The sequence below is a fragment of the Anoplophora glabripennis genome, unplaced genomic scaffold (assembly GCF_000390285.2).
Source record: "Anoplophora glabripennis isolate ALB-LARVAE unplaced genomic scaffold, Agla_2.0 scaffold48, whole genome shotgun sequence".
NCBI classification, from domain to species: Eukaryota; Metazoa; Arthropoda; class Insecta; order Coleoptera; family Cerambycidae; genus Anoplophora; species Anoplophora glabripennis.
The window spans coordinates 1,200,286-1,218,456 of NW_019416270.1; the positions used below are offsets into that span (position 1 = coordinate 1,200,286).

General features: G+C 32.0%; 1 protein-coding gene across 1 annotated transcript in view; it reads right to left on the reverse strand.

The window, feature by feature from the left end:
* LOC108904980 (fibronectin type-III domain-containing protein 3A) overlaps window positions 1-18,171 on the reverse strand; it is a 415,064-nt gene that overhangs the window by 236,194 nt on the left and 160,699 nt on the right. The window lies entirely within an intron of this gene.

An 18,171-nucleotide genomic window follows, 5' to 3' on the forward strand; every position in this document is an offset into this window, starting at 1 on the left:
AATTAAAAGCCTTTTTTCTCGAACACCGTCCACATTAAGAAGTTCTAACAAGAGTACATTATTTTTAGAAAATAAAATTGTACATTAGAAATTGGAGCCTAAACCTAATTTCAAAAAAATTTGAACTTAAAATGTAATACGAATGTAGCATAACTAGCGCCCTCTATAAAATATACAAAAAATAATTAGACCAGCGTGTTTGGCGTCCTTACAAACGCCGGAATACCGAATTTCATAAAAATATTTCGCATCGTTTGGAAATTTTCGTAAAAATTCTATTTAAAAAATTTTATTTTGTCGCTTTATATCTCGAAAACAAGAGGAGATAGACATATAGTACATAAGATAAAATGTTCTTATTTTTTGTCGTACTATAACCCCCTGAATTTACGAGAGGTCTTTCTGAAACACCCTGTATATCACCGAAATATCATGTCAGTTGTTTTTTTTTAAACATACTTCTTTGAGATCTCAGTATTTCCTAAAACTTTGATCTTTACTATCTTTTCCTAAATGGAAAAGAAAAAAGGTGAGCGGGGTTGAATGTGATGTGAATACCCCGGTATAATACATAACAGAGATTTACTCTTTAGTTCCCATTAATATAAATGCGGTCCTGTGCACTCTGATTTGGTTATTAACCAGTCTGTTTAATTTCATATCCGAAATGGCGGCAATCGTCTTGCAGTATTGTTCACGATTTTCACTTGGCAACAGTGCTCGACTGGATAAAGTCAGACTTGTATGTAATTCGCGAATGCTTCGCAATCAGTGACCTTTTAATAAATCGTTTCGGAGTGAACGCGGTTTGTCTTATGCAAATTCGTTTTATTGCTTTCTTAAAACTGTTTTGAAGATCTGTTATTAGGAATTATATCATTTGCGTCAGACCTCAGCAAGGAATATCGTATTTCTGCGGTTCCGAGGAACTCGTTATTGGAGAAATGGAAAGGGGGTCAGGAGAGTCACTAACTAGCGACTTGAAAATTATCATCTAATTGGCAAATACTGTGAATTGGTCGTAATATAGTAGCTTTAGGTAAACACTTCGAAAAATGCTGAAATGCACTACACTGTAAAAAAGTCACTCAAATTTCACTCAATTTTACTCAATAATGTATCAATTTCTGACCACACCCGATTAAGTGAAATTTTCACTCTTTTAGTACGTTATGAGCACAACTGAGTGTAACTATTGCATCAGAAATGAGTGAGTTTTACTGAAATTTGAGTTACTGCTAACAGTGCTATCAATTGAGCGACTTTTGTCTCTATTCTGAGTATATAAAACGAATTTAGAGTTGACTTTTTCTCTAATATGATTTAAATTGAACTATTTTTGAGTCATTTTATACTCAGATTTGGTTTTTAATTAACTAAATATTTAGTGCAAAAATAAATCAATCATAAATGATTAATTAGGATATACAGTGATGAAATTTATTCATTTCGCGGGAGTCTCCTCCTGTCCTGGCTGACACCCGCCAGCTGAGACCCTTCCCTGCCGGCTAAAGCCTGTTCTCCTGACGATCACGCTTTTCTGGAGCATCTAACAGGCCCCTATCAACTGTGGTCGAGATTACTGAAGCAATATGTAAGTGGTGCCATCTTCACGGCGCCACTCAAATTACTTGAAATTAATATATTTTTAAACTCACTTAGTAACGAGAACATTTACTCTGATTTAGGTACAAGTGCACCAAATACGTTGCAAAAATAATAGTATGTTCACGACTTAATTTCATTTTTTGGCCGAGATGAATTTTTCAAGTCACTGTAAACAACGCAAATAACGCTTCTACGTCAAAACGTTGTACCCATAAAAAGTTGTAGTTGTACCCCATCGAACTTTACGATAGGGATGTCGGTTGTCGATGGCAGCATCAGGATAGTCCATTCCCGAAATGTAAAAGGTAACCCTGGTATATGTAGAGGCACCTTGCAATTTTGAACTTATTTTAACAGCAGGTGATTTAGCAATCAGATGATGGATTGGGGAAAACTATCAATATCTAAAACTGGAAAAAAATGTCTTGAATAAGGAATTTAGAAACAGACAGGTGTTACATTTAATTGTGACATCAGTTTTAATTCAAATATTGTATGATATTAGTAAAATTGTTAAAATGCTCAATACCAAGAGAATTGTGCTCGATTATTTTATTTGGTACTTTCAAAATATATGCATTCACACAGTGTATTTACACTGTAATATATTACTGCGTATTTGAATTTACCAGAAAGCAAACAACCAAGAATACGTTGAATTTCACTTAATAAAATAAAAATTTGCGGTTTCTTGATTATAACTTCTAAATGAAAGAATAGAGATATTTTTTTTTTGTATGCTTTCCATAATCAAATTCCGTAACTCTACTCTAATTTGACCTATCTTATATCCCGTGTCGCAAAAAGAGTAGTTACTCGTATGAAATAAGTTTGATGAAATTGGGCAATTTATAAATTTTTATGAAAAAAAATTATTAGATAATATAAGCATTCACATTAAACACTTGATTAAACTCGAGACAATAAATATCTTTAAACAGTTCCACTGAAACTAGAGGTTCTGTATTTTGAGATATATTTATGTTTTCTGTGTCGACAAAAAAGCAGGCTGTTGTTGGACGCGACCGCATTTGAGGGTAAGTAAGAAAGGAAAACAAACGAATAACTCGAAAACAATTACTGCGAGCTCAGGCTGCATACATTGGAATACATGAATGTAATGTAAATTGGAAAACCAAACCTTAAATCTAGTGCCGGAGTTTTGCTGCAAGAACTAAATATTTTCGAGAAGAAAACAAGTGGGTATTTTCACTGTAACTTTTATGTGCCTCTTAATAATTGTTCATGAAAGAATATCTTGAAATTACAATTAGTATAAATTTTCACTGTGCTGTTTTAAAGTAACGAGTAAATAAATGTTAAATTTTGTAGTAAGAGAATTGCAGCGATACAAAATTAAGTCAATGGAATTTAATGTCATCAGCTGACCTCGAGGAATGATTTGAACCGACTTATTTAAAATTGGAATATATTAGTTTTCTTTATAAATAAGAGCGTTTATAGGTAAGCACATAATCGAATGTTTATAGCAACTTAGGGAAGTATCCGTTTTCGTAAAGAAAATTTAATCAGAAGGCATAAAAAGAAATCTTATATTTTGAAAATTGATCATAAATTCAGCATTAGCGTTAGTTGTTTTCCAATATTCTTCGGTCAATTAGAGGTATTCTCACTTTCCCGTAGATTATGATTTTTGTAGTTAATAGTCTTGTACTGGGTATTACTTCTCTAAAAAAATTATAAAATATTTCTGTTCCATTAATTTTTTGCCAGTTTAGTTAAATATGTTGTTTTGAAATTTTATTGAACAGTTCGGCCTGCATACAACAAATGTATTATCGATTTGTCAATTCCATATGACTTTGACTAATTGTACAGTGTATTTCATTTGTCAATGAAGATATACAACGGAATTATTGATAACATAAACTAATATTATTGTTGATAGTAGTAGAAATGGAATATTTTAATTTAAAATAGTGACTTGTACATTTTATATTTCATAAACAAATGATATGAGAACTTCCTGGTTTGACGACTTATTTAGAATTATAAAGGAACCAAATATTAATTAACAGCTATTAAGAATAAAAAAAGTTGCGATTTAGCAAGACTGTACCTTTTTCACTGTTGTCATAGTTTTTAGCATATGTAAAAACACATCCGCAATTGTTGGATAGTACGTCGAGTGGGGCTCTAGGTATATAAAATTCTACATAAACACAAAATACTTTTTAAAATCATAACTCTTTCTGTTTATGTGGTGGTAAAATTAGTAATGGTCACTCTCTAGTGTAAATTTACAATGAGGTGTTCAAATATTGCTTTAAAATTAAATAATAAAAAAAACTGACACATATTTTTTATTTCCCTCTTCATAGGCAACTTGAAGAAATATGAGTGACTGGTTGACAGACTTACTAGAAGTTTTAATTGTAGTTAGGTACCATGTATTGCCATTATTGGGAAGTACAACCAAAATTACAAACAACTTTTCTTCTCCCTTTAATTGTAGTAGAGAGACAGAGAGGAGTTACTACATAAGAAGTTTTCTGTAATAATAGGTCATAGTTTCTTACATCATAAGTTTGCTGAATATGGCGTATAAGAAGACGCAAATTTAAAAAAAAGTAAAATAGAGAAAACACACGATTATTTAATGATAAAAAGTAATTATTACTATAATATAGTGTGCTTAGTTGTTTTCTCGCTTTTAGATAGCGGCGTTATTCTTCCGTCCATAGATAATTGTGTGTGTCTATCCAAATCTTGATTTGCTTAAGATATACAGGGTGTTTGGTAAGTCGATGCATTCCTTGCAGGAGGTTATGGTACAAATGATTTGTGATATATTTCCTTAATATACCATATTCCGAAAACGCTTAGTTTCTGATCTACAGGGTGATAAAGTTTCAATAAAAAATGTAAATTTATGAATATTGCGGAAACCGCTAAGAATATTTTAATGAAATTTTACAAGCTTTGACAATTAACAACAATACATGTCTTACGATAAAAAATATTGTTTTTAGTTCCACCAGCAGGGTTCGTAGTGGCCGGGAAAACCGGGAATACCGGGAAAAGTCAGGGAATTTGTTATTCTTCATAAAAAACAGGGAATAGTCAGGGAATTTTAAAAATATTCATGAAAGTCTGGGAATTTGATGTTTGCAACTGGAAATTTTGTGAAAGCCGACCCTGGGTTCTTGAAAGAGAAAACTATTTGTGGTTTTGAAACCTTTATAAGAGGTTGTTAGGGTATAAAAAAGATTTTGGAGTCCAGTCGAAAAAAAATTTAATGCATAAACACCAATTAGTATGTAAAAATGAACTACGAAGAAAAAAATGATTTTTCTTAAAATAAAAATTATTTTTCAATTCCTTGTTCAATTTGGAAGAGAAAAGGTATCATGATGTTTTCTTATGACACACCGTTTTCGAGTAAAAATAAATTAAATCGAATTATTGCATGGCGTAATCCGGTTTCAATAATTTGAAAAATAACAGAAATTATGCACTCAGCTTTTTTTTTGTACCAATTTTATTACAAAAAATTATTATTCCTCTTAGTCAACATCAGTCTAAAAAAATTTTATCAGTTTATTCATATTCACTATTCACTATCTAAACATTTAGCAAATTGGCTGTGCACTCGTTTTTGTTATTGTTTGACAAAATTAATAATAGCTGTCACTTTGAGTGCTTGAGAGTGAAGCAATTAAGTGCATAATTTCTGCTATTTTTTAAATTATTGAAATCGAATTACGCCATGCAATAAATCGATTTTATTTTATTTTTTTCAATCGAAAACGGTTCGTCATAAGAAAAACAGTCAAGATACTTTTTCTCTTCCAAATTGAACAAGGAATTCAAAAATAATTTTTATTTTAAGAAAAATCAGGGATGTATTATTTTTTTCTTTAACAATATCTAGACATGCCTGTGCGCACGCCACTGGTGAAACTGAAAACACTATTTTTACCGTAAAACATGTATTGTTGTTAACTGTCAAAACCTGTAAAATTTCATTAAAATATTCTTAGTGGTTTCCGCAATATTTATAAATTTGCACTTTTTTATTAAAACTTTAACACTAAGCGTTTTCGGAATATGGTATATTAAGGAAATATATCACAAATAATTTGTACTATAACCTCCTGCAAGAAAAGCATCGACTTACCAAACACCCTGTATAGTTATACAAAACTAAATCGTCACTTGATATTCTTAGACAATTTCTCAATACAACGTCAAATTTATGTTTTATTTGCTTCAGTGCTAGGAATCATTGAATCCGTAATCGAATATATTTTTAGTAGTAGTAATTATATAAGTATTTATTAGCTACTTATAACTTTACAGTAATCATATAAATATTTATAACAAATTCCACATACAATAGTATTCCAATCAAATAATAATTTTTATACAGAATCTAAATTTTCCATTGCTTGAATGGTACTGATATAAATCAGTTATAGTACAATTTAAAGAAATGGAGGCCAAAGGCTGTTACTGGAATTACAATAACAGTTTCTCTGTATAAAAACTAACGAAAAAAATTTAGACAATTTTTAAATGCAAACACTCCATACACTGGACTGGAACGCAATGAAACGCCAACGCATGACGTGCAATTCAGCTGACTAATCGCAAGCTGAAATTGTTTATGTCTACCGAAATCAGTGAATTGACTATGTATTTGTCTTTATAGCTGCCAGAAAAAGAGTTCCGATGTGCAAACTTTCCGCAGACTGCCATTGCAAAATATATTCTTTTAATGCTTTTATAGGTACGGTTATGAATTGTTAAAGAAAAAAAATTCGCCTGAAGTAAGACATTAATTAATTTTGTTGGGAGAGAACCAATTAAATGAAAAAGTTTTAAACATGGAAAAAAACTCTTCTTATAAATTACCCTTACTCTGCGAAAGGAAGGTACATGGTGATTGATGAAACTGTCCATCAATTAAACTTGTTAAGCCTATCATTCCGAACATTTTTCATCACCGTTGTGTCAATGTATTTCTGGAATTAAATTTCTTTTATTTATGAAGGAATTTTTCCAATAATAAAGAGGAAAGTGTGTTTCTTGCCTGAAGGCAATTTTAAAGAAATAACTCCTTTGAGTGAAATAAGTAATAGTGTGTATTTTTTAATGTTAGGTTGTAACAAATTTGACAATATCGCGTCGGTGCAAGAAGAGACGAGTTTAATAAAATAGGCGTTGGTGATATGGGAGATTTTGATTGTTGATAGAGAAAATTTCCACGTCAAAAATCAGTAAACTTCAAACTCGTATTATTGACGACGAAAAGAGAGACTTGCAAACTGTAATTCACAATTTACCGAAGTATACTAATCATAGTTTTGGAAGGTCACCTGCAACAATTCTGCAACCAGGTGCAGCTGTTTTAAAGTTGAAGAGACATGATGGCTGATAGAAGTGTCATTAATTAAAAACAGAAGTGCGATATCAAATCATTTCTTCCTGAAACAAGGCCATTGTTGCTACTGATACCGTCTTCTATATTGGGGAGGTAGCTTAGAATTCTTAATGAAAATTATGCAATGTTTCCTGGAAGAATGTTGGCCTCCCAAAAGCTAACCTTTGATTATGAATCAACCGTGTCAATTGTTTATTGTTATTGCTTAGATCGATAGAACACTCGCGAAGACAAGCATAGGAAATTGAAACAAGGACGGTACTTTTTGCATACACATTGTATTCAAATATAAAATGAAATCTGGGCTATATTCTATAGAGGCCTTGATAGTGAATTAAATAGTAATATTACAGTTTTATACAGGGTGTGCAGTGTACAAACAGCAACAATATTTATCGATAGGAGTTGCTCAGAGGCGGAATTGTCCTGTACAGAAATTTGTATCCATCATTTTTACAAAACCCATTTTAGAGTTACAACAATGAATTTACGGGCGTATTTTTGAGGTCAAAATAAGACTTCTTTTTCCTATAAACATTACTATCGTTTAGTCAGCAGCGATTTTCTCGAAAACGGCTGGTTGTATCAAAAAAATGTAAAGAGCTAAAATTCAAGATCATTGCATTTCTGATTAGATGGTGAACAAATTTTAAATTTTTTCATGGTAAATAGTTAATAAAATATTTCGGAAACGGTTGGCCAGAGAGAATTTCGACCAAGGATACCTTTTTTTCTTAAAATTGATAGGGTAATAAACGCATTAATACGAAATGTCAATGTACAGGGTAGTAAAAAAGTTAGGGCCAATTTAATTCAAGCGTACCCTTATAGTTGGCGCCCTCTACAAGCAATGTCAAAATCAATGACATTTAAATTTAGCATCCCAAAAAACCTCCGTATCCCAAGTTTTATGTGAACATTCATTTGTTTGGAAATTGGACCAAGTTTATATAAAAAAAGTCGCACCGTTTTAGTAGGAGCTTTTAAACTCAAAGAGGCTAAAATCTTACTACTGCTAATGTAATTGTTCTAAATTCTATAACCAAACATAATTAAACAATGAGCTCTTGGATTTTCCAAGCTAGTGATACCAAATTCTCTTCTTAAGGTGATTGTTTTACCTGTTTGCAATTTAGGATAGAGATCATAAGTTTTGTAATCCAAATACGGCAAAAATTTATTTTGTACTCTTTCAATATTAAGTTTGTGACATAATTCGAGTGGACACCAAATGTTTGATGTTTTTTATAATTCCGGCCTAATCTATGCAAAGTACAACATTTTGATTACCTAAGAAACACACGGTTTATATTTTCTGTATGCATACTAAAACTAAATCCATCATTAAATGACACCTAAGTGTCGAATTTTATATATGCCGCCAGTCCTGGTTAATTTCATAGTTGAGATAATTATAGTTTTCTTATCTATCAGCGATGAGTTTAAACATTTAACCATGCAATTATTATTTGAATGCATTTTTTGTACCTCGAACAATGACAAAGCTATTGTATTTTGCCATCTTAAGGGAAAGTGCAAAGACATAAAAATGGCACATTGCAAAATATCTACTGGTTTTAACTTAATTAATCCATTTATTTTAACTAAATCTTTAAAGCCTGCTTTAAAGAAGCCGCTATATATTTTTATTCTAGAAAGTTAAACGGCTGTTATAATCGCTGCTGTTGTTTTTATTAAGTCGCAGTTCAATAAACTACACTTAGTTTAATTGTTTATTTATTTATATAATTTGGTTCAGCGTATTCATTAGTTTGCAATCAGACTATAACAGATACGACTTGGTAGTACTGCTGACACCATGCCATTATTTGGATTATTGACCTACCCAGATAGCAGTGGCGGCCCGTGAACTTTTTCTACCGGGTATACCGTATGGTAGGTTTTAATAGGTGAACATTTTGCCTTTCAAAACTACTTAAATTTTAAAGACCGGAATCTTGTCAGAACAAAATTTGCATTTTTTTGCAAAAATATGGCAAATTCCAAAAAAAATTAATTCAGTATTTCCACGAATTTCATTTATTTGTGACTACCTACTGACAGTTAATTAGTAGGGTTTCCAATTGTTTTATAAATACATGCCTTTATTAAATGTTTTTCCTTGATTCTGTTAGGACCACCGTGCCCCTTCACTGTTAATTGTTCATGACAATTAAGTTTGAAAAATTTAATTTCATCCAGTTTAAATTTAATTTTGATTTAGAACTAAATTTCAGCACTAAATTAGATGAAAACAAGACAAACGTCGTGCTGCTCGAGATGCAGCTATTTAACGAGTTTTCGGCGACACTGAAATGTAAATTCGATGGAAATTCGGCAAATTTCGTCGCTCACGCCCGCAAGTGAGTGATGATTTCTGAGAGCTAAGTGATTACTGTCGTTTTAGTATAGTTTGGGTTGGGCATTGATTATAGAACTACACGATTAAAATAATAAAAATAATTTTATATTCGTTATACTGAATTTGACAAAAACGCGAATTTTTTTGCCCCATTCTAATATATTTCGGTGGTTCTGCAGCTCTGCAGCACTTATAGTGCAGCCGCCCCTGCCAGATGGTATTAAACGTTGACGTACACAAATTAAGAGTCAAGGAAAATATATTGGATGTAATCGTTACTATTTCAAAGACACACATTGTTTTATTGGTTACATTCCTTCGATTTATTTAATTAGTGTTGAAATTCTTGCATGTTTATTATTGTCGAGTAAGGTTGAGTTGTATTTAATTGGGCGAAATGCTTCTCAATGGTCTCGTTATATATTTGCTTTATGATATTACTGTATTTCAGTAGTCTAAGAAGAATATTTGAATTGTAAAAATAAAAAATGTCTTGAAGAACATTGACAAATGGTTAATTAACATTATTAATCAACTAGCAACCCGCTCCGGCTTCGCACGGGCAAATATAAAATAGCCTATGTTCCTCCGAGGAGATGTAGCTTTCGGTAAAATTAGTTGAGTAGTTTTTGAGTTAAATCGTAACAAACAAAAAATCAATCATCTTTCATCTAATGCGACCATAATATTAATTTTAAAATAATTCACGATATATCTATATACCCAAAGACAACAAACGAACTCAAAACTAAAAATGCAAAACCTTTAAATTTAAAACAATATAGGTAACTACCAACAATGTGAAAACAAAACGAATTAAATTAAAGTACCTATGTTCAGGACTATCAATTTTAATTAATAAGTAAGTAGTTAGGTATCTGACTACCTAAAGAAAACAAACACGAAACAAAAATGCGACTATGAAGTTTTAAATGATTCACAATAAGAAAAAAACAAACAAATTATTAAAACTCAATGAAATAAAAGTATGTTTGCAAGTATCTATGTATGTTCCGACTACCTAAAGACAACAAATACAAAACAAAAATGTGACCTTAAAATATCGAACGCAATTATAACTTTCCAACAACACCCAGAAAGAAAACACAGTCGTCAGTCGTCGCCTCCATTCGCTCCAAGTCAGTTTATTAAAGGATCACGCGCGCGTTATCGTTCGGCTTATTAGCTAAACAGTAGGCAAGACGGTGCGGGGGGAGGGTCGACGATCGCATCAAGCGAAGCGAGGTGCTTGAATTTTATTCTCGCGTCCGTAATTTTTTTACGATTACTCCTAAGATATTCATTTAAATTATATGGTGTAAAAGAGTAAAATAATGTGCATGAAATGCTTAAAGCCTCTAACATATTTAAAATGATAAGGATTAATACCGTATTTGTGTAAATAGCTTTTACATTACCGCTTTATAATTGCCAATTTTTTAAAGCATTAAAATGGATATAGTATGTTATCTTTAAGAGATAGACATATGCCATCGCGGACTTTTCTGTAGACCTATATAAGATATACAATTCCACCATACATTATTTTGTTATATCTCAAAGGGTTTAGGCAGCGTTTTCGTTGAAAGCTCCCAGACGGCTTATTTTTTTCCGGCACCTCCAACAAATATCGTTAATGTATACAAAAACTTAACAAATTATATACTGAAACCTTCCTCGAGAACAACTCTATCCATTGGTGGAAACAGCATGAAAATCGGTGCAGTAGTTTTTGAGTTTATAGCGAACAGACAGACAGACATGGCGGAGGACTTTGTTTTATAATATGTAGTGATGAAGGACATTGTTTTCTGTCATTCAGAAATTGTCGGTCATCTATATACCTAATTATATGAAAGATAAATTCGTTTTAAATTATCAGTTAGAAATGGCATAAAAACTGTAGAGTAACGTATAATACAGGCCAAACCCCCCAAAAATGAAAAGCAAGGTTATACAAATATCCAATGTGTATCTAATGAAAAGCAAAAACAGGGAAGAGAAAGCCCGATGTTAATATTGTGAAGTTTTTTTAGAAAGAATTCAGTAATGTATATTGTTTTTATATTATCCTGAAGCGTAAATTTTGTTTAATTGTATTTTGGTAAAAATTATTCATAATAGGCTATACTGCTAAAAATATTTACCGATACATAAAGAGTGGCCCAATTAAAACAGTCCACCTGAAATATTTTCAATGCAACAGGTTTTTCCGGAAAACTCCGAAACAGGTCTATTTTGCTTTAAAGGGGGATCTTTGATCATAAATTCATGGATGGAGGGTTATGCCCCTAAACGGGGTGGCAACCCCTTCAACAATCTTAAATGGCACGGGGGGTTAAGTGGCACATCATTTTAAAGATATTTCAATTATTTTTACAGACATTCTGAAATTTTTTTGTTCTGTGTTAAAATTTATGCAAAAAACCTGTTAGAAGTGTCGGTGAAATAAATCGAAAAAAAAAGTTTTCAAACAAATTTTAAATAAGTGTTTAAACTACGACCCATTTACTGCCATACTGCAAGAAAACCTTTGACCAACATTTTCCCGAACATTTCGGGGGTTCTTTCATCACATGCTGCCACTATTCGGTAGCAAAGATCTTTTAAAGAGGTAGGTTTTGTTTTATAAATAACACTTTTTAAATGACCCCATAAGTAAAAGTCCAATGGTGTTAAATCATGCGATCTTGGAGACCATTAAATGAAACCCGTTTTATCAATCCAGTGTTTAGGAAAATGTTGATTCAAAAAGTCACGTACAGCAGCTGTATAGTGCGGCGGAGCGCTATCCTGTTGAAAAAATATATCATTCTCTGGGATCTGATCATCGATTTCAAGAATCTCCACAAATTCTTCCAGTTACTCGGACCATTTCATTATTTCGTAAATAGAGAGTGACAATTCCAATTCTCTCTGCAGTCGTATAAGCTATGATAATTTGAATCGTTTGCTTCAAAATAGCGAATAATAACAAATCAATGGATTTCACTACCTAGACAATTCTGATTGATGTAAAATCAGAACAGAACTACATGTAAAATTCTAATAAAACCCATGACCTTATCGAGACTTCGATGATAAACCTCATTTTTCACAGTTTCATTATCCGGTGAGTATTTTTATTACTATTTCAAGTCTTTTTTTAGATTTATTTCACCGACTTCCAACAGTTTTTTTACATTAATTTTCAGGTAGAACAAAAAAATTCAGCATGTTCACCTTTAAAATGATGTGCCACTTAACTCCCCGGGCTATTTAAAATTTCTGAAGGGGTTGCCACCCCGTTTAGGGGGATGACCCTACATCTATGAATTTATGGTCAAAAGATGTCCCCCTAGAATCGTTTCGGGGTTTTCCGGAAAATCCTGTTGCAATGAAAATATTTCAGGTGGACTGTTTTAATTGGGCCACCCTGTATAACGCCTTTCACTGACATTAATAAGGTTTTTTACCCGTTTCTATGAAAACAGTTACTGACCAAAAATGTCAACAGATTTTCACCTATAGGTACTAACAATCATGATGAAGAATGAATAATTCACAAAATTTACTAACTTCAGGATAACATGCTGCTATAATGTAATAGACTATTACAGTTATGTTTCTCTGTTGTATATATTGTGTGTGTATATAGTTGTAATAGTTTATTAAGCAGTTATTTATCTAGGGCTAAAGAAAAACGAAATGTTGCCAAAAATTTTGAAAATCCAGTCCTATACAGGCTAATGTAGATCTAAATGTACAAAAAGGGATATAAATTGAAGGTTAAGTAATTTTTAAATGTTATTTTTCCATAGATTATGTACTTATAGAATTAATATTATTACCAAATATGGGCAAAATATATATTTTGTAATGCAAAACATCTGTGGATCTGTTATAAGTTTCAAATATTCTCACGTGAAACGCATAACAAAAACTCATCGTTGCCACAGTTGTGATTTTCTTCTCTTGTCTCTGATAGAATCTAAATTTGCTATAATTTGGGAACAACATACATACACCTAGACGATAATGGAAAGAAGATTAATAGCCGTTAGTCGCGGAATTACTTACAAAATTTTGTCCATTCCACCCAGGCTTTATCAATTCAGATTATACGCAAACATCCCGCCTACACTTGTGGAAACAAAGCTCCATTATTAGCATAATTAGCCTTATAACAATGCTCGCCGAATTTCATTTGAATTTATTTGGATGCCATTGAAAATAAATTAATCAGATTCGACTTTAGTCCCATTATGATTACCCAAGATAACGTGTCTGAAATAAACATTAATAATAATTTATACTGATTCACCATGGCTTGTGCTAAATGGCCATAAAAATATAAAATATTTACATGTTTGACATCACCAGTTCATTCCTGATCAACCTGTAAAGTCGGGTACAGACCCAGTAAACAGTTGTTCAACGCATGAGTAGGTATGTAACGTGTTGCCGAACTGCTGCATCGTGTTTGTTACCGAGGTGGTAATTTACAGGAATTATGACCCAACTGTTCGCGAACTGCGAGGTCAGTGTGTACAGGCTGCAACAAATATTTAAATTCTGGGGTTAGTTGGCCCGAGAGGCATATTATAATAGAAGGAACTTATTAGAAGTCGTCCGAATATACAGTATCCCAAATGACACGTATAAGAACAAAATCAAATGTATTGATGCTTTTAAAAAGATATCTAAAGCCTCACAATTACTAGTAAATATCTAATTAATATATTCTCTCTCAAGTTTTCCAACAGACTGTTGCATAACTCTTGTACAACAAAGATTGTTCAGTATGTCCCCGTCTTAAGACACAAGTAACAATGACCTTGATGCTTTGAAACTCATGCAAATACGAGTTTCAGGTATTTATAAGAATATTTTCTAATCACAGTATTTACCTTTTTTAATGGTGGGATAGATTTGCACGTTTGAATAAAGCAGATAAAAAGGGGTCACTAATTTTAGTTCGGATAATGTAAATATGTAAATATATGTTATTCCATTTTTCAATTAAGCTGTACGAACTCGGTTTATTTTCTTGTTTTCATCGACTGCACTTATATTTACACATTTATTCACACATCAGCTAGTCGTCTATCAGCTCTGATGTTTATCGTCTTCCAAAACAACGCAGAATATCTTGAGTCAGTCTGACTTAGCATAGCATAGCATAGCATAGCCTAAATTGTTCATATAAAATTCATCGACAAGCTTTTCTCTTTCACATTCAGAAAAATGATAGTCTGGTTTATATGTAAGTTGTTTTTGAAAGTGGTAACAAATGGTTAAAGGTGAAAGACAATTTATAAAGGTAGAACATAGTAGTCGTTTATGTACTTTTATGAGGGCGTTTCAAATTGTGTTCATGTCCATAATACAATTCTTTAGATTGATACTCATATGGTATTTTCATAAACGGGATGTTCTTTATATATGCTTTAATTTGTTAAATAAATCTTTATCTTTAAAATACATGAGATAACTAAGGTACTTATATCAGAAACTAGCTCTGAATAAGTAGCTTCTCAGATTGTCACCTATCGTGTTGAAAATGATTCTACAATATTACAATTACTATTCAACGTACTATTTATATAAACTGGCAATGAAATAAATGTTATATGATGATAGATAAGATTGCCTAGTGGGAATAATCACAACAATATATAAGACCGTACTACAAGCAAGGTATACTCAGTGAAAAGACTCACAATTATAACAAGATGTATCTTTTATAATTAGATAGGTTCGCCTTTTGAGAAAGCTTACGAGTTATGTGAGTGTCCAGAGAAAAGACTTAGCTAACAATTTAATATTCAATTGTGGCCAAATACTCAACGTTTTCACAACACAGTTACAGCCCAATATTTGTTATAGAATAGATATAATTCCAAGAAAAGAATAAGCCAATAAAGTTCTGTTATCGGAATTACTATAACAATTTACCGTATATGTACAATGCACATATTCGGTAAATATAGGTATGTAAAGTATACTCTTCGACTGGGAATTAAATTTATTTCTTTTATTTTTCACTTTCATTGATTTATTTTAATAAGAAATTATACTGAAAATGCACAGGACGATACATTTCATTACTGTAAAAATACAGTATGCAGTACATGCTGCTGAGGTGCACGTCATGCCGCCAATGTCTTTCTACCTCGGGTGTCGAATGCGGTTAATTCCTAGAAAGTCACGCAGGGGTCTTCTTGGAATTCCGTTTGAACAAATGTCGTTCGGACTATACTACGTAAAGTAATTTGAGCCACTTGAGTATAGTGTACGTAAATACCAATCGCTTACCTTTGTTTACTGTATCTTAAAACTCATAACATTTGAAATAGGACCCTAATAAAAACAAGATATAATAGGTTTGTATTTTTTGTTTTGTTTTTGTCTTAATAGATCTAGTAATTTTCATGGTCGGCTTTTATCCACTGAATGGCGAATAGTATATAGCCCTGAAAGAAATATCTTATAAATTGTTGAAAAAAAAAGTCGTAAATGGAATTGACTTTATATTCACTGAAAAAGTTCTCGTTTAATGGAAGTCTTAAACATAATCCGATCAATACCTCGTTGCTGCTAAAATAGACTGTATGCTTGCTGGCCATTAAAATCATTTTATTGAGGTTATTTATGTGAACTACTATATGTGTAGATCGTAATTGTCGAAGAAACCATTTCTATGCAAACTAACTGAATTGAAGCAATGAAAAATTTACATAAAGGCACAATAGAAAGCCTTCTCCTTTATGGTACCTAATATAGTACTTCGTTTATTAAAAGAACTGGGCTGTATTTTATCTCTTTTGCAGTTTATGGTTCCTCTTATAGAACCACCAGTTAATGGGACAGTGTGCTGCACTAATAAAACTAAACTCTGCTCCAGAAGAGGTGAAAAAGGACTAATAAGTGAGAAGATGGTTATATGCGTTACATTGAAAACCTGTAAAAATACGTTATATGAAATTGGAAATATACAATTTAGATCTAGTTGGAACTTTTGGCCTTGATTCTTTGAGCACCACAAAACATCACTCTTCAGATCTATACTTGGCATACTATTTTCACCCTTTTTTGATTGAATTTTTCATTGAAAATAACTTTCCATAAATTCAAAGGTGGAGTATGTTTCACGTGAAAAGTTCAGATTTCAAGATTCTATTCTGTTCTTTGTACGAAAATATTGATGATTTGTGTCATACCTCTTACTTACTAATTGACCAATATTTACAAGACTTGTTATTGCTTTCAGTCCAGTAACTTTTATTATTACAGTGTAATGGAATTTATTGGATATGTATCGCCTTCAATTAGTTAGAAATATTAATTCTGATCGGAAGGATGTAGTTAGGCTAAGACAGAGAGTATCGATGTTGATGAGACCGGGAGGCAATATAATTGCATCACAGCTAATTGGGCTTATTATACTGATTTTTTTCAATTTGGCGATTTAAGTAAAAAAGAGAAAATGTGGAATCCAGTAGTATAACTTGAGGCACACAATGCAAAAAAAAACTGCATCCTGCCAAGCGGAAGCCTACTGATTCATCTAAACTGGCTTTCTCTGCTAACAGCAAAATAACACCTTATGATAATGATCCCGCTTGACCTGCTCAAGGTCACCGAGGCCGAATTCTGTGTTGGTTCTCCGCAAAACTTGATTCGGCTTGGAAGTTTTGTTGCCGCAGCTAGCACCAGACTATAAGGTGTGGCTGTACTGATGTGGCATAGTGTCTGAGGAAAGACAAATGGTGTCTATATTTTGCCGACGCCAGCGTAATTTATCGGACGATTGGAATGACCTGAGGATTGAGAAAATGTACCGTGCGTTCCAAAGAGAATACGTATTTGCTTGCATAAAATTAAGACATTCTGCGGGAAGTGTAGATAAAACTCTTGGAAGACAAAGTTAAAAAACTGGTGGTTGATATCTCTTTCAAAAGCAGTTTAATAAATTCATTTCAATTTTATCGTTAATAAAATTTGTTACTTTGAAAAGATGATAGGGTATACAATTATGTGTTATTTTCCTCTTTCAATGTTTAAGTAAACTGAGGTTTGTAAATCATTTAAATTAATTCCAGGTTTATTCATACATATAATTTTTACAAATTGTAAATTTGCACCAAAATGTGCAAAAATCTTTGCAAAAATACCAAAGGAACATTTTTATGCCAGAATTTACAAGAGAGTGTAGTGGACAGAGGAATGGAATTTAACTGACTTTTGACAAATTCAGGGCTAATATGGACGTAAACTTTTAGTAACTAGTTATTTATCAATTCAAGGTGAAGGATTACGCAGGTTACTCAGAAAATGTTTAATATGTAAGAGAAAAAATACATTTTATTTACTCTTGACAACATATAAATATTATTTTTAAGAATGCTTATTAAAATTGGCTGTAGACACTTTGCAATAAATCAAATTGTATTAACTTCAGAGAATAAAATGTGATTAAGTTATAGTTAATAAAGAGATAGTTGTTGTTAATCTCTGGAAAGAAGTGGTTCATGTTCGAACATACCTAAATGTTTATATGCAATAGTGAGTAATCAAAGTTGCAAACGCATTTTTTTTGCCGGATATTGTGTCAGACTATTGAGTAAAGAGTTCCAACGTTTAAATTTTGTGGCTAGAAACTGATATTAATTTACAAAAATTACAAAATTTTAAGATACTGTAGTAAGTTACGATAGAATGAAAGCTATAAAGGTTAAAAAATAAATAATATTGAATTTTTCCGACATATTTTGTAACATCAATTTACTGATGGTTAAGAATTATTAATCAT